We start from the raw sequence: 22,624 nt of genomic DNA, 5'->3' as shown, positions 1-22,624 counted from the left end.
CCTGGGCTATGCGGTACAGGGCGGTAATCCCAAATTGGAGCTCATTCGGCACGTGTAGGCACCTATGCGGCTTAGTAAAAGGCTTTTCCTCCCAACTTAAAGCTGTTTAATCAGACTCTGAATTGTTCGGAGTTAGATTAAACTCTGTTTGGGTATAGTAAGCATTGATTTTGGTATTTACATTACTGGTGTCCCATATACCCTGAACTTCTAGAAATGGTGCTTACAATTGTATGGCGCAAATTTGAGTGCACCCAATTTATGGACACAATCTAATTGATTAACAAGCCAATTAGCACTGATAATTGGGTGCTAATAATAAATTATCGATAAATCACATAGAACTGAGGTGTTCACTCTGCTGCCAGTTAAGTGAAGTAGTAATAGAAAGTAATGGTAGAATTAAGAAATGAAGCATGAAATTGCTGAATAAGGGATGTTTGTAAAAAAAGAAAAAAAGAAGTATATTACACATAAAAAAATACACACTAAAGGATCAATGACAATGTGCACCTGACTGCCAAGAAAACTGTGAGTTCAGGGGGGTCGAGAGGATCATCGGCGGGGGGTGGGGGGTCAAAGTTGGTGGTGGTGGCGGCAGCGGCAACGGTGGGGGGGGGGGGGTCGGCAGCACCGGGGAGGGGCTAAAATGTGACCCCTCACCTCGGGCTCTGGACCCCTTCCCGCCGAAGTCTGGCTACGCCCCCGGTGTAAAGATGTCATGACATGATGTATGTGGGAAAAAGAAATCCCCCAAAATATAGTAACGGTGTAAAGGATGCCACAAATAACACAAAATCATAAAATTGTGTGAGAGAAACGATGACTCTCAGTTATCTAAGCAATGACGCCCATGCATCTAAAGCTTACTAAGGCAAGAAGAACTCTGAGCCCTCTATTTGAGGCTTTTACATTTGGTGCCCAGATACATCCTTGAGTCCACCATTAATGTGTGTGTAAATGTGTAATTCCATATAAGTGAAACATCCCATACTCAAAAGTGAATGTACCCAAAGAGATGAAAAGACTCCAAATTACAAAACATCGTAATAACCCAATAAAACGTCACAGTCACTTTAAAAAGGTACTTATCTGAAAATCAACAGATTGGTAGTGAGCCATCGGTTGGAGAGCTTCACTACCAATCTGGAAAGTAAAATTTCTTCCATTTTAATGCAAAATATAACTTCAAGGACTAGGCCCACTAGTGTCTATAGCAACGATGAAGGTAGAGTCAGGCCTACCAGTCAGTGGCAGCGGTACATGCCCATCAAAGGACACAATGGAAGCAATATCTGCGTTCCCTTCTACCCACCTATTATTAACAGTCCTTACCACTGTTCCCTCTAAGCTGCCTGGGAGTTCGCCAACTGCATTGCTGCCAGTGGGGGATGGTGCTTTCAATCACTAGCAACAGGCATGTTCCCTGGAGTCCTGCTGAGCTTGCCTGACCTTCACTATTGAAAAAGTGAAACAGCACCCCCCACTGGCAGGACTGTAGATGGAGGACTCCTGTTCAATTTAGAGAGAACAATGGTCCTCAGCAAAACATTAGTTCTGGATATGCCACTGATTTTATCGCGGAATACCATTTTAAAGCAGGCTTTATGTGCAAAAATCTAATACATTGCCTGCCATTTAGTTAATGCACAGCGAAGAGGTGTTCTCTGCGTTAACTGTATGATAAAATGTCGGGGCATGCCCCAGCAGTAGCATGGAGACTTTACAATTAGCTTTGCTAATTTGGGGGACTTTTTCTTAAGCTGAGGCAAAACGTGTCTTTAGTGCACCCTTATGCAGGTCTTTCCCATGTGTTAAACCCATTTTTACTGTGGCATGCCAGTTTTTAAAAATCACCATTTGAACACTTATCGCCACACATTTTGTAGGCAGTAAAGTCTCACGTAGTATTCCTGCGCTAACCAGTTAGCAATCGGTAACTTAGATGCACTAACTGGTTAGCACAGGAAGGCCCACTCTTCCCCCCCCCCCCCCCTGACAACACCCCAAAAAAAGATTTAGCATGCAATTAACGTGTGCACATATAGCAGTTACCGCAGGATGCCTGAGCACATCCCATAGTACTCTATTTTAAGCTGCATTAGGCATGCGTTAGTGCCTAACAGAGCTTAGAAAAAGGGCCCCTTTACCCTCTAACCCAATCATTCCCAACCCAATCCTCGGAACACACCTAGTCCCATCGGGTTTTCAGGATATCCACACAGTGAATAAGTCTGTGATAGATTTGCATGGACTGCCCCAACTGCATGCAAATCTAAGTCATGCATATTCATTGTGGATATCCTGACAACCCGATGGGACTAGGTGTGTTCCGAGGACTGGGTTGGGAATGGCTGCTCTAACCTGCAATAGGTACTAAATCTTAGTTTAGAGAACTATTTTAGAAATATTCCGTTTGCAAAAGAAGAATGCAGGAAAGATCCGGATTTTATTCATTTCTAAAAGACATAACAGTATGAAATGTCTGAACATCAGCTGATCATCATAGCCTGATCCATGCTTGACTCAACACACAGATGGAGCAATGATCAGCCTCAAATCTCTAATGGGCCTTCTTACCAGACACTGAATCAGGGGGAGGTCATGGGTGAGCGTCTCATTTATTGAATATGTAGCTAATTACTCGTTTCCTTAAATAGAGCGGTATTATCCCTTTCATGTAATATACTAACCTCTTGGTTAGAAACAAAGTAAAGTACAGAGAAGTCTTAATATTATAATTTTGTATTTTATTAATCAGTACTTATATTCCACATAATCTGGCAAGTAGCTAATCTTAGCAAATCTGTTCAGTGGATGTTTGTACCTACTGTAATAAAGAAACTAACTTCTTACTGAGTCATAAATCCAGCAGATCCTTGACTTTCCAGGTATCTGCACATGTTGTCCAATAGAAACATTTGTGGATCTCTATCTGCTGGCAAATTTCTAGTTTTCCATCATATGTGGAAGATAAGGATAAAGCTGAACTGCTTAACAATTATTGTAGCTCTGTGTTCACGAACGAAAGACCGGGGGTAGGGCTGCAGAAATCAAAGGCTAAAGGGGATGGATGTATTGCAGACCAAGATCCATTTACAGAGGACTGTGTTCATGAGGAGCTTGCCAAACTAAAAGTAGACAGAGCGATGGGGCCTGATGGGATACACCAGAGGGTGCTTAAGGAACTCGGAGAAGTTCTGTCGGCTCCGCTGACGGACCTCTTCAATGCTTCCTTAGAAACTGGAGTGGTCCCAGTGGACTGGAGAAAGGCGAATGTGGAAGTAAGGAGGAGGTTGGGAATTACAGAACTGTCTGACCTCGGTGGTGAGTAACATAGTAGATGACGATGATGACGGCAGAAAAAGACCTGCACGGTCCATCCAGTCTGCCCAAGAAGATAAATTCATATGTGCTACTTTTTTATTTGTACTGTCCTCTTCAGTGCACAGACCGTATAAGTCTGGCCAGCCCTATCCCCGCCTCCCAACCACCAACCCCGCCTCCCAACCACCAGCTCTGGCACAGACCCTATAAATCTGCCCAGCACTATCCCTGCCTCCCACCACCGGCTCTGGCACAGACCGTATAAGTCTGCCCAGCACTATCCCCGCCGCCCAACCACCAGCCCCGGCACAAACCGTATAAGTCTGCCCAGCACTAGTCCCGCCTCCCACCACCAGCTCTGGCACAGACCGTATAAGTCTGCCCAGCACTATCCCCGCCGCCCAACCACCAGCCCCGGCACAGACTGTATAAGTCTGCCCAGCACTAGTCCCGCCTCCCAACCACCAGCCCCAGCACAGACCGTATATGTCTGCCCAGCACTAGCCCCGCCTCCCAACCACCAGCTCTGCCACCCATTCTAGGCTAAGCTCCTGAGGATCCCTTCCTTCTGCACAGGATTCCTTTATGTTTATCCCACGCATGTAAGCTAATGGAAACGCTTCTAAAGAGGAGGATTGTGAGATTTCTTGAACTACATGGAATGCGGGACCCGAGGCAGCATGGCTTAACTAGTGACAGGTTGTGTCAGATGAATCTGACTGTCTTCTTCGACTGGGTGACCAAACAGTTGGATGTGGGAGGGGCGCTTGATGTGGGAGGAGGAGTAGCCTAGTGGTTAGGGTGGTGGACTCTGGTCCTGGGGAACTGAGGAACTGAGTTCAATTCCCACTTCAGGCACAACTCCTTGTGACTCTGGGCAAGTCACTTAACCCTCCATTGCCCCAAGTACAAATAAGTACCTGTATATGTAAGCTGCATTGAGCCTGCCATGAGTGGGAAAGCACAGGGTACAAATGTAACTAAAAAAATGTGGTATACTTGGATTTCAGCAAAGCTTTTGACATGAGGAAGGACCTAGCAAAGCTGAAGAAATGGACCGATATTTGGCAACTAAGGTTTAATCCCAAAAAATGCAGGGTCATGCACTTGGGTCGCAAAAATCCGAGGGAACGGTACAGTTTAGGGGGTGAAGTGCTTCAGTGTATGAAGGAAGAGCGGGACTTGGGGGTGATTGTGTCTGATGACCTTAAAGCATCTCAGGATGCTTATTTGACCCAGGATGCTGATCTTCAGAGTTCAATATCATGTAAGTCACCATTTTTTCCACCAAAGGCTAGTGCAGTAATACTTCCTGGAGGATCCATGTTAAATTATTTTATGAAAGAGTGACACATTGAGTTGAGCAGAACTGTCGAGAACCCTTTGTGATAAGGCGCTGGTCACATATCAGTAATTCAAATTAAAAAATACAAACACCTTGTTTTCTAATAGTTTTAATACTGAAGAGGACATAAAACAGACACACCCCTTCTCCCACTCCCAACCACAATAAAAACAAATTGAATTTAATAGGTTGTATTGGAGGCAGAAATTGAAAGATTATATCCCTATTTTCGTAAAGGAAGCCCACATTGCAATCCTGGACACAATGACATTTCAGTTCCCTCTATTATATTTCCCTGTGTCCTCTTTCTGTGTTAATATGGAATCGTTCACTGCTCTTTGATATCATCTCCCTATCATTTCACTGCTCTACCCGCCAGCTTTTTTTTTTCTTCCTGAAAGACAGCTGTAACTTTTAGGGAGAGAGAACACATCCTTGTCAACCCATCAAGGTTTATTTCATTTTTGGACTCGATTTCCCCCTAATACATGCCATTCTTTCTGAATGGCCCCAGTACTCTTCTTTGGAAACCTTGAGTGCTGTCATTTCACATGTTTGCTAGTTTCCATAGGAAAGACTATGCTTCCTGACCCTTTTTTTTTTTTTTCAAATGTATGTTTCATTTGAATTTTTTATGATCTCCATTCGATCACGTGTGCCTGGATAAAGCACTTGCTGGAGGGAAAATGAGAACACCATTTAAAATTCTATCACTTTGAAATAACACTTACATTTTTGTTTCCTTTAGAAGATAATTTATTGGTTATTAATCTGACCTTGAAGATCATAGATGCTCTGTCTTGTTTCATGGTCAGCTTATTCAATGAGAGGGAAAGAGCATGCCCCAATGCAGTGCATTAGAAAGACACTGGGTTGAACATTATCCCCTGGCTTCTATATAGCAGGGGCGTAGCCAGACTTCGGTGGGAGGGGGGTCCAGAGCCCAAGGTGAGGGGCACATTTTAGCCCCCCCCCGGCGCCACTGACCCCCCCGCCATTGCTGACCCCCCCATTGCCGACTCGCCGCCACTTTTCACGACCTCCCGCCCTCTCGACCCCCCTTCCCGGCGCGAACCCTCCCCTGCCGTCGCCTACTGCCGGTTTTGCTGGCGGGGGACCCCAATCCCCGCCAGCCAACTCTTCATCCTGCAGTCTAAAAAGTCTTCGTTCTGTTGCATGCTGACGTCCTGCAAGTACAACGGGGGAGAGTTCGCGGGGGGGGGTCGAGAGGATTGTCGGGAGGGGGGTCCAGGACAAAATCTACGGGGGCCCAGGCCCCCTCAGGCCCCACGTAGCTGTGACACTGCTATATAGCACGCCTAACGTTCCATGCCGAAATCCAAGTTTACTCTATAGCAATGCACGTAACTTAATTGGCTTAACAACATAATCAGCATTTTTAACAGCACTTAAGAATAACAGGCTGTACTGTAATGATGGACTACACTTTTCTGTGACAGGAAAAATGATCCTTGGGGACAAATTCAGAAGGTATATTTCTAGACATTTAAACTAGATTGTGGGGGTGACAAAAGGAAACAAGGGAATTCAGAAAGGCATTCCCAGAATAAAATGAGGGAAAGGTCATCTAAATATAGAAAACCACTCAAACTCACTTAGCGCATGGAAAGCAATGAGCACAAATGCTCGTAGTCTAAAGAAAAAGGCTCAAGATCTGCAAGCCCCGATGTTTGAGGAAAACTTGGATATTGTTGCTATTACAGATACATGGTTCAATGATGAATGGGATATGAAGATACTGAGCTATAATCTTTTTAGGAAGGATAGGGAGGGCCGCAGAGGTGGAGGAGTAGCGCTGTATTTGAGAAACACTATCAGAGCGACTGTAATGTGGGGAACCTGGGGAAAGGAAGAACCTTTATGGATCATCCTGGAAAGAGAAGATGGAACCTGTATCAACACGTATGTTATCTATAGATCTCCAACAGAAAACGTATTTACAATATCAATGTCTCTGGTAACATTCAACCACTTGTATACACAAACCAGGACTCTTAGCCACCAACTTCAAGAAAGTGCTAGCAAAACAGTTCACACCAGTATAATGTGGCAGATCTATAATTTATATGTATAGAGTACCCTCAGATATAAACCACTGTAACTGCAGTCAATAATGCTGCTAAAAAGTGGCATAGCACTTCTTTCATTGGGTAACTCTGACAATTTTTTGGGGAGAGCAACATATGCTCATTTTTTTATGCATCCCAATCACCACAGTGCTATAAAATCACTTGTAACTTTTAAAATAGTATATACTAGGTGAAAACTGTGCACTTATCTTTTGAGTTCTTGCCTCCCAGGCAGAACTATCTTGCCTTGTTAAAACATTTATCAGTTGCCTTTCCCTGGATCTATAGATCTCCAGCACAAATGGAGAAGCTGGACAAGGATCTGATAGAAGATATTCAAAAGTTTGGTATGAAAGGAGAGGTGCTACTTTGGGGAGATTTAAACTTGTCTTACGTGGATTGGAATGTCCCGTTGGCAGAATCGGAAAGAATTGTACAGATTTGAGCAAAGCAAAGGTGTCAGCAAAAATCTCCAAAAAGTGAGGCTCGTTAAACTGGAGGAGTAGCCTAGTGGTCAGTGCAGCAGATGTTGATCCTGGGGAACCGGGTTTGATTCCCACTGCAGCTCCTTGTGACTCTGGGCAAGTCACTTAACCTTCCATTGCCCCAGGTCCAAATAAGTACCTGCATATACTATGTAACCCACTTTGAATGTAGTTGCAAAAGAACACAGAAAGGCAGTATACCAAGTCCCATTTCTCTTTCCCTAGTTGAGATTCTCCATGGAATGTTGCTGCTATTTGAGATTCTAGATGGAGTGTTGCTAGTTGAGGAGTAGCCTAGTGGTTAGTACAGCAGGCTTTGATCCTGGGGAACCGGGTTTGATTCCCACTGCAGCTCCTTGTGACTCTGGGCAAGTCACTTAACCTTCCATTGCCCCTGGTACAAAATAAGTACCTGTATATACTATGTAATCTGCTTTGAACGTAGGTACAAAAACCACCAAAAGGTAGTATAGGAGATATCCCTCACTAGTTTGCCCCAGGTGGACAGCCAATTAAGGAGCAGGGGTCCCATTTCACAAACCTGCATGCTTGAATTTTAGACGTAGAAATGCATTTATTTATACATTTCTAAACCTTCATATGCCTTATTTCTCAATAAATCAAAGCGGCTGTCATACAAAGCACCCAATAAAAAGTAGAGGGTACAAAAACTAGATATAACATTGATGTCTTACCTATTTACACAGAATACATTTTCTCTAATTAGTCTACCAATCATAACAATTTATAACAATGATAACTATTTACATTTGAACGTTACAAAGAGCAGAAAGCTGAGAGCAGGGTGCTGAGTTCTCAAGCTACACAACTTTGTCTGGCTCATAAAATAATGACACGCCTCAAATTAAAGTATGATTTATTTGCAAAGGATCTGCACTGACTACTGAAGACTGGATTGGGAGTCAAATGTTTTGAATAATAGATGCCATTGAACTGATCAAGAATCTAAAATTGTAAATCTGTCTGGTTTCGGCCACTGGAGCTGATGAGATTAAGTGTGGATTTCTTGATTAGGTGCACTTTGACTGGGCTTATTTGATTGTGTCTGACTGGGGGGGGGGGGGGGGGGGGTTGAGAGATTGCCTCAGGCTGAAAAAAAAATCAGAAGAACCTGGAATTTCTAGAGTGTGAATCTGAAGAAATGAATCAAATGAATCATAATTGGTGAAAAGGCAATACTTGGACGTTTGGGAATGCTAATGCCAAGGACATTTTCTAAAAGATCAAGCTTATAAGACTCTTGTACTTATTAAGAGTTGCACCATATTAAACTTTAGTACTCACACAATGTGTAATTTGTTAATATAAATGTGTATCTTGTAGAGTTTCTTTATGTTAGTACAGTGTTGTAGTGTACACTGCTTACAGAAAGGAAATGTAGGGAGATAATAACATAGACATTCATGCTGTTTCCTATTTTAAATGCAAAGCAATCAGAATCATTTTTAAATTACAAGAAATGCACTGTGGAACTGTAAATATAATTTCAACAAAAGGACTTAAATGCAAACTGCTAGCAATTATATAGAAATATGCATGCACACATCTTTATTTATCCGCCTTCTTTTTATTTTTGTTACATTTGTACCCTGCGCTTTATGGCAGGCCCAATGCGGCTTACATGGGGCAATGGAGGGTTAAGTGACTTGCCCAGAGTCACAAGGAGCTGCCTGTGCCTGAAGTGGGAATCGAACTCAGTTCCTCAGAACCAAAGTCCACCACCCTAACCACTAGGCCACTCCTCCACTGTTGCTACTATTTGAGATTCTACATGGAATGTTGCTATTCCACTAGCAACATCGGCCCTTGCAGATCAGCAATGTGGCCGTGCAGGCTTCTGCTTCTGTGAGTCTGACGTCCTGCACGTACGTGCAGGACGTCAGACTCACAGAAACAGAAGCCTGCACAGCCTTCTACATGGAATGTTGCTAGTGGAATAGCAACATTCCATGTAGAATCTCCAATAGTAGCAACATTCTATGTAGAATCTCCAATAGTATCTATTTTATTTTTGTTACATTTGTACCCTGCGCTTTCCCACTCATGGCAGGCTCAATGCGGCTTACATGGGGCAATGGAGAGTTAAGTGACTTGCCCAGAGTCACAAGGAGCTGCCTGTGCCTGAAGTGGGAATTGAACTCAGTTGCGCAGGACCAAAGTCCACCACCCTAACCACTAGGCCACTCCTCCACTCCAGAATTCACTCAAGATGGTGTACAGCAAGAATAAGTCAAACACAAGCAATAGACAATTACAGCAGTAAAAATAGTCAAACAACAATGCAAAGTATGGCGTGTGCATGTTACATTACAATGTCAACAGCAAGACTCATAGAAGGTTACAAGTGATATGACCACATCACACCATTTTTGCAAAAAACTTCATTGGCTACCAATACAATACAGGGCTAAATTTAAAACTCTATGTCTGATTTTCAAGGTCCTGAAAGGACCCTGAATACCTGAAGAATAGGATGATCCTCCACACAACGCCAAGGACACTAAGGTCCTCCCAAGGACTATCATTAACCACACCCTCTCCAAAAACCATTACACGATGTGATACCCGCAAGCGAGCCTTCTCCGGAGTAGCCGCCATACTCTGGAATGCACTGCCTTAACACATGCAGGTGAAAGCTTGGCTCTTCAACCAAGCCTTTAACGGAAGAAGTAACTAACTTGTAGTCTCACTCACACACACACAAGGAGTGACTGGGGCTGCACATACTGAAGCAGGACACGTTTATCCATTCCTACCCTAGCTCAGGTAATATTTAACCCTCTCTCTTACCTCATGTGTAACTTTCTTTAAATCAGTCACCTTACTTTCTAACTCTTCTTACCCTCTTACCTATCTATATGTCCCATCTTTGCTTTACCCTTCACTATCAATTAAAATGTTCTATTACGTATTGTGTTGACATTGTAAGTAGTATACAATGCCATACTTTGTATTGCTATTTGAATATTTTTACTACTGTAATTCCCTATTGCTCATGTTTGATCTATTCTTACTGTACACCACCTTGAATGAATTCCTTCAAAAAGGCAGTAAATAAATCCTAATAAATAATAAATAAATACATAAACACAACACACAACAAAACGTTTTAATAGACTGCATAGAGTGTAAACAAAGATGGAGCATATAGATAGATAAGACAGAGTAACTGGAGTAAGAAAATAAGGGACCAGTTAATGAGAGTTGCAAATGAGGTCAGAAAAGTACTTGAACATTATCTTGGCTAGGGGAGGAGTGGATAAACATTTGCAGCCAGTTTCATTTACTTCATCTATTAAAGGCCTAGTTGAAGAGCCAAGCTTTCACCTGCTTCCTGAAGTAGAGCCTATATAATGATACCTGACAATAGGCATAAAAACAATGCTAATGCTGTATTGCCAGTCATCACCTTATAAAAATCCACAAAAACTTGACACTAATGGTTATAAAAATGTAACAAAATTGTTTAACAAAAAAATATGGATGGGTGGGGGGTGGGGGTTGTCATTGATTATACCATTCACCAATGGGTTACATTGAATAATCTGGTCTTGAGAGATTGGAAGGCCACGACTCGGTAATAGATGAGACTTTTTCCCCCCCTATCAGTCTTTATATATTAATTAGTGAACCACAGGTCCGTTATCTATTAAATTTAAAAGAAGCCATTTTTGTGCACCAGCTTCTTGTTATTGGTTTGATTTACCTTGTAAAAGGGTTTTAAAATCACCTTCTAGAGGATTCATTTAAAAGGTTAAAAGGTTTCCATGGGTTTTAGGTACTACTACTACTAATAATAAATTTCTATAGCGCTACCAGTCGTACGCAGAGCTTCACAATTGAACATGAAGAAAAGGCAGTCCCTGCTCAAAAGAGCTTACAATCTAAATCAGGACAGACAGACAGGACAAATAAGGGATAAGGGTAGGACAGACAGATAGGACACGTAGGGAAAAGGGACTAGGTGCATGAAAGTGGGCGTTACAAGAAGGGTTATGCAAACAAATCAAGGACATGTTTATGCACTCTCTCATTACCTCTCGCCTTGACTACTGCAACCTACTCCTCACTGGCCTCCCACTTAACCATCTATCCCCCCTTCAATCCGTTCAGAACTCTGCTGCCCGTCTTATCTTCCGCCTAGATCGATATGCTCATATCACCCCTCTGCTCAAGTCACTTCACTGGCTTCCGATCAGGTACCGCATACAATTCAAGCTTCTCCTACTAACCTACAAAGGCACTCAATCTGCAGCCCCTCACTACCTCTCTACCCTCATCTCCCCTTACGCTCCTACCCGTAACCTCCGCTCACAGGACAAATCCCTCCTCTCAGTACCCTTCTCCACCACCGCCAGCTCCAGACTCCGCCCTTTCTGCCTCGCCTCACCCTATGCTCGGAATAAACTCCCTGAGCCCAAACGCCAAGCCCCCTCCCTACCCATCTTCAAATCCTTGCTCAAAGCCCACCTCTTCAATGTCACTTTCGGCACCTAACCATTGTACCTCTATCCAGGAAATCTAGACTGCCTCAATCTTGATTGACTGCACGTTTTGTCCTTTAGATTGTAAGCTCAATTGAGCAGGGACTGTCCTTCTTTGTTAAATGTACAGCGCTGTGCAACCCTGGTAGCGCTTTAGAAATGTTAAATAGTAGTAGTATAGTTTGTGCTAATTGCATGCATGTAAAAAAGGGACTTGTTGAGGGAGCGTTAAAGGTATGTTGTAGAAATGTATGTATACTATCACCCAAATTCTATATATGGCGCCTTAAGTTGTGCATGCTTTTACGACGCTGTGGCAAAAGGGGGCCTGTGCTGGCATCGGTGTGTGTTTTGGATGCACTCCAAGGCCCCCATTTACCGCAGTGGGTAAAAGGCAAGTCTTTGGTTTTTTTTTTTCACAAAATGGCCTTGCGGTAAGTGTAGCACTTGCTGCACAGCCATTTCGGGGTGGAGCACTTACCGCCAGCCATTGAGGTGACAGTAAGAGCTCCCATGCTAACCCGGTGGTAACTGTCGGGTACACACCAGCACTGCAAAAATAAAAATATTTTTGAGCCTCCAGATATGGTGTGCACTGGGGGGTGGGAACTACTGCTGGGCTGCTGCAGTAGCCCAGTGGTACTTCCATTTTGGTGAGTGGTAAGCCCGTGTTGGGCTTACCACTGCTTTGTAAAAGGACACTTAAGTTAGGCGCAGTGCAGAGGTATTCTATAACCACGCGCATAATTTTTTGTAACGCCCATGATCCATCCATTCCATGCCCCCTGTTTGGCTAAGTGCTTTACAATTTACATGCACCACCTTACAGAATATAAGTACATAAGTATTGCCGTACTGGGAAAGACCAAAGGTCCATCGAGCCCAGCATCCTGTTTCCAACAGTGGCCAATCCAGGTCACAAATGCCCGGCAAGATCCCAAAAATGTATGAAACATGTTATACTGTTTATCCCAGAAACAGTGGATTTTCCCCAAGTCCATTTAATAATGGTCTATGGACTTTTCCTTTAGGAAGCCGTCCAAACCTTTTTTAAACTCCGCTAAGCTAACCGCCTTTACCACATTCTCTGGCAACGAATTCCAGAGTTTAATTACACGTTGAGTGAAGAAGTATTTTCTCTAATTCATTTTAAATTTACTACATTGTAGCTTCATTGCATGCCCCCTAGTCCTAGTATTTTTGGAAAGCGTGAACAGACGCTTCACATCTACCCGTTCTCCACTCATTATTTTATAGACCTCTATCATATCTCCCCTCAGCCGCCTTTTCTCCAAGCTGAAGAGCCCTAGCCGCTTTAGCCTTTCCTCATAGGGAAGTCGTCCCATCCCCTTTATCATTTTCGTCGCCCTTCTCTGCACCTTTTCTAATTCCACTATATCTTTTTTGAGATGCGGCGACCAGAATTGAACACAATATTCGAGGTGCGGTCGCACCATGGAGCAATACAAAGGTATTATAGCGTCCTCATTTTTGTTTTCCATTCCTTTCCTAATAATACCTAACATTCTATTTGCTTTCTTACCTGCCTAGCAGGTTGTGTGTAAATTCTAATTAAAGCCAATTAGTGTCAATAATTGCTTGTTAAGTGGCAATTATCAGCACTGATTGACTTATTAACTAATTAAATTGCACATGCATATACGCCTATAGAGAATCTGCAAGCATGTATGTTGTAATGTATATTATATGCCGCGGAAATGTGCCTGCATTATGTATATTGTATAGTGTAAACTGTGTATTGCAATGAATATCAACAGTATCCACGTAACTTCTGATGCAGGACGTCAGAAATAGAAGGAAGCCTTTTGCGTGAAGAAGAGGACTTCGGCTGGCGGGGGTTGGGGTCCCCCACCAGCAAAGGTAGGCAAAAGCGGGTCAGCGGCGGGAGGGGGGCAAAGTCGGCAGGGGGGGGCAAAGTCGGCAATGGCGGGGGGGGGTTGGTGGCGCTGGGGGGGGGGGGGACTAAATTGTGCCCCCTCACCTCGGGCTCTGGACCCCCCTCCTGCCAAAGTCTGGCTATGTCCCTGATGCACACGTTTTCTTTCCATGTAAAAATGCCTACACAGATCTCTATCAAGGTCAAGAAAGAACAGCTGTACCATTTCTATCAGAAGGTAGCAACTGAAACCTGTCAATCAAGAATCCTTTATATTTCATGCTGCATGCTGGGAGACTGTTTACCAATAAGGAAAGATGCCCATAAGCAAATCCTTTTCTGCTACTGTGTTTCACAAACAGATGGAAAATCATTGTAAGTTTTCATAGATTCTATGGTATTGACGGAGAAAAAAATTATCATCTCTCTTGCCTTCCTCTGGCTAGACCTGATCTACTAACCCTGGAGGGAGAGGAAGAATTTCCACGCACTTTCCCACATTCCTTTCCCCTCCCTGCGGCTCTCAGATGGAGCACAATCTCAAATGTGAGATAATCTCCAGATCAATGAGGGCGGATGTAAAAGTCTTGCTAAGCCATGTTTTCCCAGCTGGGGGTAAATTCACTTGCTGGTATGTAAAACTTTGTAATTAGAAATGTCAATTCTTTGTTGAAACACAAAAGAAATTGATACTGAGTTTTGGCAGGTTAACTCTTCTGTACCTAAATCTTCATTTCTGAAGCTATATAGACAGGCTTTTTACCAGGGACTTGCCAGGTCTCTGTTTTGTTTTGCTTTTAATGCATTTGGGTATTCGATATGAAAATGTTTTTGTTAGCCTTTTACTTTTCCCTATCCTGATCTGTCTTGCAACACTAATCTTCATTGATATTCTGTCACGGGTTCTCCTTAGCAGTACTATTATCTTACAACTTTTCAGGACATTTCTGTAAATTCAAATTATAGGATTGTGTTCCATAAGCAGGAGAAAGTTTGCAAACTCTATTGTAAGTGGTTAGAATTCACCTTGGTTTTAATGGACGTTCTTAAAATGGGTGATAATTAGTAGTTAATAAAATGGAACAAGACCCATTTTGCATTTGGGATGAGCAGTTCTTTGCGTTGAAATGCCATTTGCCAATAATAGTGCATACTCTTCTTCAAGAGTGCATACTGCGATAAATTCAAGAAAGTGCATCGAAAGATAGGTACCGAAAATTCAAATTATATAATGACAATTATGCACATAATTACCATTATAAAATACAAGTATACATTGGCATTCTCATGACCAACTGTAGGCATAAGCCCTTACACCAGCAAAATGACTGGTGTAAATCAGTGTTTCCAAAGTCCGGTCCTGAAGTACCTCTTGCCAGTCAGGTTTTCAGGATATCCACAATGAATATGCATGAAAGAGATTTGCATATAATGGAAGCAAATCAAGTTCATGCATGTTCATTGTGGATACCCTGAAAACCTGACTGGCAAGGAGTACTCCAGGACTGGACTTGGGGAAACACTGGTGTAAATGAGCGTGACTAAATATGGCAGCTTTGTGCATCAGTGCTAGTGCTCTATAAATTATGCATGCAACTGCAAGACACACCCACAGACATACCTATGTATCTGCACCCTTTGCAGTTACGCACTATTGAATTTAGGGGCTAATTTTCTAGAATAGCGCCTATGTGCAGTTACACACATTTATTTATTGCATTTGTACCCCACATTTCCCCACCTATTTGCAGGCTCAATGTGGCTTACATAGTACCGTCAAGGCGTTTGCCCAGTCGGTTGATAACAGATACAAGGTTGTACAGTGATCGTATGAGTTATAAGTGGAGGGTCGCAAGGGATGAAGATTGCTTGTTGTCCAGTACGATTATAGTCATGTTGTGTTGCTGGGTGAAGAGGTTACGTGGGGTCGTTGGGGTAGGTCGTTTTGAAGAGGTTGGTTTTTTAGTAATTTCCTGAAGTTCAGGTGGTCGTGGATTGTTTTCACAGCTTTTGGGAGGCCATTCCATAGTTTTGCGCTTATGTAGGAGAATCCAGATGCGTAAGTTGTCTTGAATTTCAATTCTAGATTCTGTATATGGTGCCTAAAAAATTGTCGCCAAAAAGAACCTGCATAAATGGTATTCTATAAGCTGCGCCTAAAATTCAGCATAGTTTATGAAATTAACGCTTAGCAGAGAGGTTGGTTGCCTGTAAATTTAGGCACATCCATTTGCACCAATGAAAATGTGGTGCAAATGCCTGCACTTAAATTTACGTGCGGAGGACCCATATTCTCTAATTACACACATAACTCAAAACCGTGCCCCCATACTGCCCCAAAATGCCCATGAACCTCCTATATCTGCGCCCTCTTTTTTGGACCCTGCGTAAATTTTAGATGCAGATCCCATGCCTAACTTTATATATGTTAGTCCCAATTAAATCTAATTAGTGCCAATAATTGCTTGTTAAAAATTGGCTAATTATTCATTTAAATTGTGCACGCAAATCAAGAATGCTCCTAAATTTTTAGCAACCTTTATAGAATCATAGAGATGACTGCAAATTGGCGGCAATTAAGGCACATTAAGGCACAATGGGGTCCTTTTACCACGCTGCAGGGAAAAGGGCCCTGCGCTAGCAGCAGGGGCTGTTTTTCCCATGCGTCAGGGCCCTTTTAACCACAACAGGTAAAAAGACCTCAGACACACATGACCATGCGGTAAGAGAACTCTTACCGCATGGCCATGTGATGGGGAGCCCTTACCGCCACCCATTGAGGTGGTGAGAAGGGCTCCTGTGCTAACCTGGTGGTAACCGGGCAGCGTGCAGCGATGCCTGATTTCTGCCAGGTTACCACCACCCAATTCATTTCCAGGGGGGGTTTCTTTTTCCCCCCGGAAATGACGTGCGCTCGGGGCGGGTCTACCACCAGCGGTGGCCATGTTGGGTCAGCGATAGTCCCGGAACAGTGAGCGGTAAGCCTGTGTTGGACTTATGGTCGCTCTGTAAAAAGGGCTCCATTATTGGTACTTAGGTGTATAACAGGCATCTCTCTATATAAAACGCACCTCCAACGTTCTATTGAAGCCTCTCTTAGCAAAGTGAAGGGGGTGAGATCGCATTGTGTCTGCCCCGACCACGCGTCAAATGTGATGACGTCGAGGGCGGAGCTATGACACAGCCAATCGCATCGCTCGGCAGCGAAGCGTCAGGGAAGGAGGCGGCGCTCTCGACGTCTAGCCTTCCCTTCGCTGTGTTCCGCCTTCTTGATGACGTCAAAAGAAGGCGGAACACAGCGAAGGGAAGGCTAGACGTCGAGAGCGCCGCCTCCTTCCCTGATGCTTCGCTGCCGGAACCGCCACGGAGGTAAATTTAAAAACAAGAAAAAAAAAACGCATGTTGGGGGGAGAGAAGAGGGTGGCCAGTAAACTACAACAATGGGAGCGGGAGGGCAGGGGAGAAACCACAGCATGGATGCGAAGGGGGGGGGGGGGGAGAAGAGGCCGGCCCAGGCTGCCACATGGGAGAGAGAGGAGCATGGATGCGAGGGGGGGTCATGGAAGGGAGAGAGGGGACTTGCTGAAAAAGGATGAATGGAGGCGGCAGGGGACAGAGGAGCATGGATGGGCATGGATTGGGAGGGCAGGGCTCAGGGAGAGAGGGGAATTACTGGAAATGGATGAATGGAGGGGGCAGGGGACAGAGGAGCATGGATGGGCATGGATTGGGAGGGCAGGACTCAGGGAGAGGGGAATTGCTGGATAGGGATGAATGGAGGGAACAGATGGGCATGGATGGATATGGATTGCAGGGCAGGCCTCAGGCAGAGAGGGGAAATGCTGGATAGGGAAAAATGGAGGGGCCAGGTGACAGAGGAGCATGGATGGGCATGGATTGGAAGGGCAGGACTCAGGGAGAGGGGAATTGCTGGATAGGGATGAATGGAGGGGACAGATGGGCATGGATGGATATGGATTGCAGGGCAGGCCTCAGGCAGAGAGGGGAAATGCTGGATAGGGAAAAATGGAGGGGCCAGGTGACAGAGGAGCATGGATGGGCATGGATTGGAAGGGCAGGACTCAGGGAGAGGGGAATTGCTGGATAGGGATGAATGGAGGGGACAGATGGGCATGGATGGATATGGATTGCAGGTCAGGCCTCAGGCAGAGAGGGGAAATGCTGGATAGGGATGAATGGAGGGAGCAGGTGACAGAGAAACATGGATGGCCATGGATTGGGAGGGCAGGGCTCAGGGAGAGAGGGGAATTGCTGGAAAAGGATGAATGGAGGGGGCAGGGGACAGATAGCCATGGATGGATATGGATTGCAGGGCAGGCCTCAGGCAGAGAGGGGAAATGCTGGATAGGGATGAATGGAGGGGGCAGGTGACAGAGAAACATGGATGGCCATGGATTGGGAGGGCAGGCCTCAAGGAGAGAGGGAAATTGCTGGATAGGGATGAATGGAGGGGCCAGGTGACAAAGGAGCATGGATGGGCATGGATTGGAAGGGCAGGACTCAGGGAGAGGGGAATTGCTGGATAGGGATGAATGGAGGGGACAGATGGGCATGGATGGATATGGATTGCAGGGCAGGCCTCAGGCAGAGAGGGGAAATGCTGGATAGGGATGAATGGAGGGAGCAGGTGACAGAGAAACATGGATGGCCATGGAGTGGGAGGGCAGGGCTCAGGGAGAGAGGGGAATTGCTGGAAAAGGATGAATGGAGGGGGCAGGGGACAGATAGCCATGGATGGATATGGATTGCAGGGCAGGCCTCAGGCAGAGAGGGGAAATGCTGGATAGGGATGAATGGAGGGGGCAGGTGACAGAGAAACATGGATGGCCATGGATTGGGAGGGCAGGCCTCAGGGAGAGATGGGAATTGCTGGATAGGGATGAATGGAGGGGGCAGGTGACAAAGGAGCATGGATTGGGCTCACACTTTCACTCTGACTCTCAAACAGTCACTCTCACATACACTCTCCCAAACATACACACTCCGAGGAAAACCTTGCTAGCGCCCGTTTCATTTGTCTCAGAAACGGGCCTTTTTTACTAGTTATTCTATAACTTGTGCATGTAATTTTCCATGCTAACGGGGTAATTCTATAAGTCGCCAATCTAGCCCATTCTGTAAAACAACTAATTTAAATATACCTTTCCCAACACCTTAATTTGTAAAGATAATAACCTGATTATACAATCTTTCTCATTTCCATGGTTCTTTGTTTCATTATAAAATTAGTGCAGTGCTATACTGTATAACAAACCAGAGATTGTTTTTCCTATCCGTAGCATCTGTGTAAGAGCAGTTATAATTATGACTCCGTTCAGTATTAAGTGGCTAGATTTCGCAGTAAGAGCCTTTCTCCCAATACACAGTTCATCTGCTCTGTTGAACTGCTTAAAGACCTACTTTGATGGAGCACATTTCAAACGCTCAACACATAAGGCAGAGTTGAAAACAAAAATGAATTTAAGATGCCAGGTCTAATCATGAAAGGTAAATATCGTAAGGCAAGGACATGCTCGGAGCTGAATGGTTCACAGAGTTAGAGGGCACAGCAGGTCCAACAAGATGATGAAAAATAATGGCCTCACTAGGGAAAGACCTCAGATTTTAGGACGGCTGGAAAGAAATTCAATGTGCTTTCAGTGCTCGAAAATCGTGATTCTTTTTAAACTCATGTTATTCCTGACCTTGAGGCTGCAAGTTCTTTGAAAAACAAACCCTAGCAATAGGTGAGACAATATTTTACGTAAGTTTAATCAATTTCCCTGAATTAGAAAAACTCAAGAGTTGATACTCAGTGTGGTTTGAGCAGGTAGGAATAGGCCAGGAGCCAATACTCAGCAAAACGTAAGTGGATAGGGGTGTTGAATATTGGCTTTGACCGCCACGGCACTCTTTGGTAGGGGTGGATTCAATAAATGGTGCCCAAAGTTAGGTGCTGGGATCATGTGCGCTAGGCGTGAATTCTATAAAGGTAGTTCTAGCTTAAATCATGTTTGTGGTAACTTTAGGCACGAACATTTACACCTGCCAAAAGAATGCTCACACCTATTGTCAGGTGTGGAAATGGAAATATTCTATAACTCCGCACCTAAATTCTGGAAATGCCCATGATCCACCCATGCCCTTCCCTTGGCCATGCCCCCTTGGAACTGTGTGTGAGATAAATTAGGCACACAGGTTATAGCATAGGGGCACAGGGCAGATATGTGCGTGACCAGTAATTGTTGCTAATTAGTGCTTGTTAAGGCCAATTATAAATATTCCCGATGTACGCAATTTCTAATGGACGCACATTTTAGAAGATCCCAGAGACTTGTATATTTATTTATTTATTTGTAATGTTTGTATCCCGCATTTTCCCACATATTAGCAGGCTCAATATGGCTTACAAAATACCGCAATGGTGGAGGCCAAGTACGGTAGGTTTTAAACAAATACAATTAGAAAAAGGGTCAGGTAAGGTAGGGGTAAATGGGTATAATAAGGGACAAGGAAATAAGAAATAAAATGTCCATTGCAATGTATGTTTAGATGCATTGTAGAGTTGAGGCATTTAAGTAGAATCAGTAGGGTAGGCCTTGCAAAACAGATAGGTCTTTAAAGTTCGCTTGAAGTTTTGATGGTCGTGCATCGTTTTCACAGTCTTTGGTAATGTCACTTCACTGGCTTCCGATCAGGTACGGCATACAATTCAAGTTTCTCTTATTAACCTACAAATGCACTCAATCTGCAGCCCTTCATTACCTCTCTACCCTCATTCTCCCTTACGCTCCTACCCGTAACCTCCGCTCACAGGACAAATCCCTCCTCTCAGTACCCTTCTCCACCACCGCCAACTCCAGGCTCCGCCCTTTCTGCCTCGCCTCACCCTATGCTTGGAATAAACTCCCTGAGCCCATACGCCAAGCCCCCTCCCTGCCCATCTTCAAATCCTTGCTCAAAGCCCACCTCTTCAATGTCTCTTTCGGCACCTAACCATTATTCATCTATTCAGGAAATCTAGACTACCCCAATTTGATTGACTGCACTTTTTTGTCCTTTAGATTGTAAGCTCCTTCGAGCAGGGATTGTCCTCTTTGTTAAATTGTACAGCGCTGCGTAACCCTGGTAGCGCTTTATAAATGTTAAGTAGTAGTAGTATTCCACATTTGCATACTTAAGTAAGAAAAATTGGATGCATAGGTTGATTTGTATCTGAGTCCAATGCAGCTTGGATAGTGAAGGTTCAGATAAGTACGTGATGAACTGATTCTGTTTCTGGCTGGAAGATCAATTAAATATATCCTGGGACATCACCGTAGATTATCTTGTGAACCAGAGTGCAAATTTTGAAAGTAATGCTGTCCTTGATAGGGAGCCAGTGTAGTTTCAATCGAAGAGGTTTAGCGCTATCAAATCTATTTTTGTTGACTATCAGTCTGGCTGCTGTGTTTTGAGCTGCCTGGAGTTTTTTCATAAGCTGTACTTTACAACCCGCATATATTCCATTGCAATAATCTGTGTGGCTCAATACCATTGATTGTGTCAAGTTACGGAATATATTCCTTGGAAATTAAGGTTTTACAGGTTTAAGTTTACACATAGAATAAAACATCTTCTTTATAATGGCGTTAACTTGGCTCTCTAGTTCTATAAGAACATATGGTTATAAAAATTTCCAAAGATGAAAATCATAAGCCTTTGAATCATATTTTGCATTTGTTTCATATATCATCACGTGTCCAATTATTTTTAACTCTGGTTTTATGATGTAATTCACTGAAACCATATGCACTATTAAACATAGCATACTTTTGCCAAGGCAGAAAAGGTAGGATAGAATTTGAATTTATCTTTTTGCATTAGTCACCTAATTAGACCCTCAAGCCAGAAGTCTACAGGAAGAAAACAAAATTTGCATGACTGGCATAGCAGACTATGAATCATCATAACACAATCTATCAAGCAGCTAGTATGAAAAAGCAAATTATCATCTCATCAGCATTGCTAATATTTCATATTAATGCATTCATACTAGAAAAATAATTTCTCAACGCAGTACTCAATTTACCCAGATTCATAACAGAAATGCATAACGTGAAAAGATACCAGTCAAGTTTGACAAAAAAAAATAATTTATTGTAGGCCATCTTCCCAGCCCCCAAGGGTCATCCAAATCAGTTGACAATGAATATACATAAAACACAGTCCCCCAATATTCAGTGCTATTTAACTGGCCAGAACGACTGTTGACTAGTTAAGTAGAACTTAACCAGCTATCCCCCGCTGGACACATTCCCAGTTAGCAGCTAACAGATAGCTGATTATATCACCCGATATAACCAGCTATCCGCCTATTTTTAAAGCTGGTTTACTGGCAATACTTGTCCGCGTGAAAATGTAGGATATCTTTGGCTGGTTTAAAGATAACCGGCTATGTCTGAATATCAACTTAGCTGGTTATCTTTAAACCATCCAAAAATAAACAAGATATTAAACGCCGGTCAATGGAAATGACTGGCATTCAATATCCAGGCTCAGCGCCAACCGTGGGAGCTAGCTGATCTAACTCCTGCGGTTTGAATATCGGCCCCAATGAATATATACCACCAAATTATTTCTCTTAACCTTGACTGTTGCAAAAGTCTGCAAGGTATAGGCCAATTCAACTTCTCTTGCTCAAAATGTAGCCTATTCCCTTTCTAATGCACAAAACCAATATCATGATGTTAAAAATAGTCGTTATTTTTGTCCATCTCTTTTGGTGGATATTGATATCAGGTAGCCTTTGGTTTATGGCTCCTTTGATTTTTTTTTTTTGGTCAGTCTTCTGTTGCTTATATTCCTGTCATTTGGGGTCACCACCCACTCTGAAATGCTGATTCCAGTCTCTATGGCTGCTCCAGGATTTTGGTCCCTCTTCATCCACTTAACTCATCTGACCTAGACGTTGCCTCCAGATGCTACACTCCCAG

The sequence above is a fragment of the Microcaecilia unicolor genome, chromosome 7 (assembly GCF_901765095.1).
Source record: "Microcaecilia unicolor chromosome 7, aMicUni1.1, whole genome shotgun sequence".
Taxonomy (NCBI): Eukaryota; Metazoa; Chordata; class Amphibia; order Gymnophiona; family Siphonopidae; genus Microcaecilia; species Microcaecilia unicolor.
The sequence above is the reverse complement of the archived record's forward strand: the minus strand, read 5'-3'. Positions refer to the sequence as shown.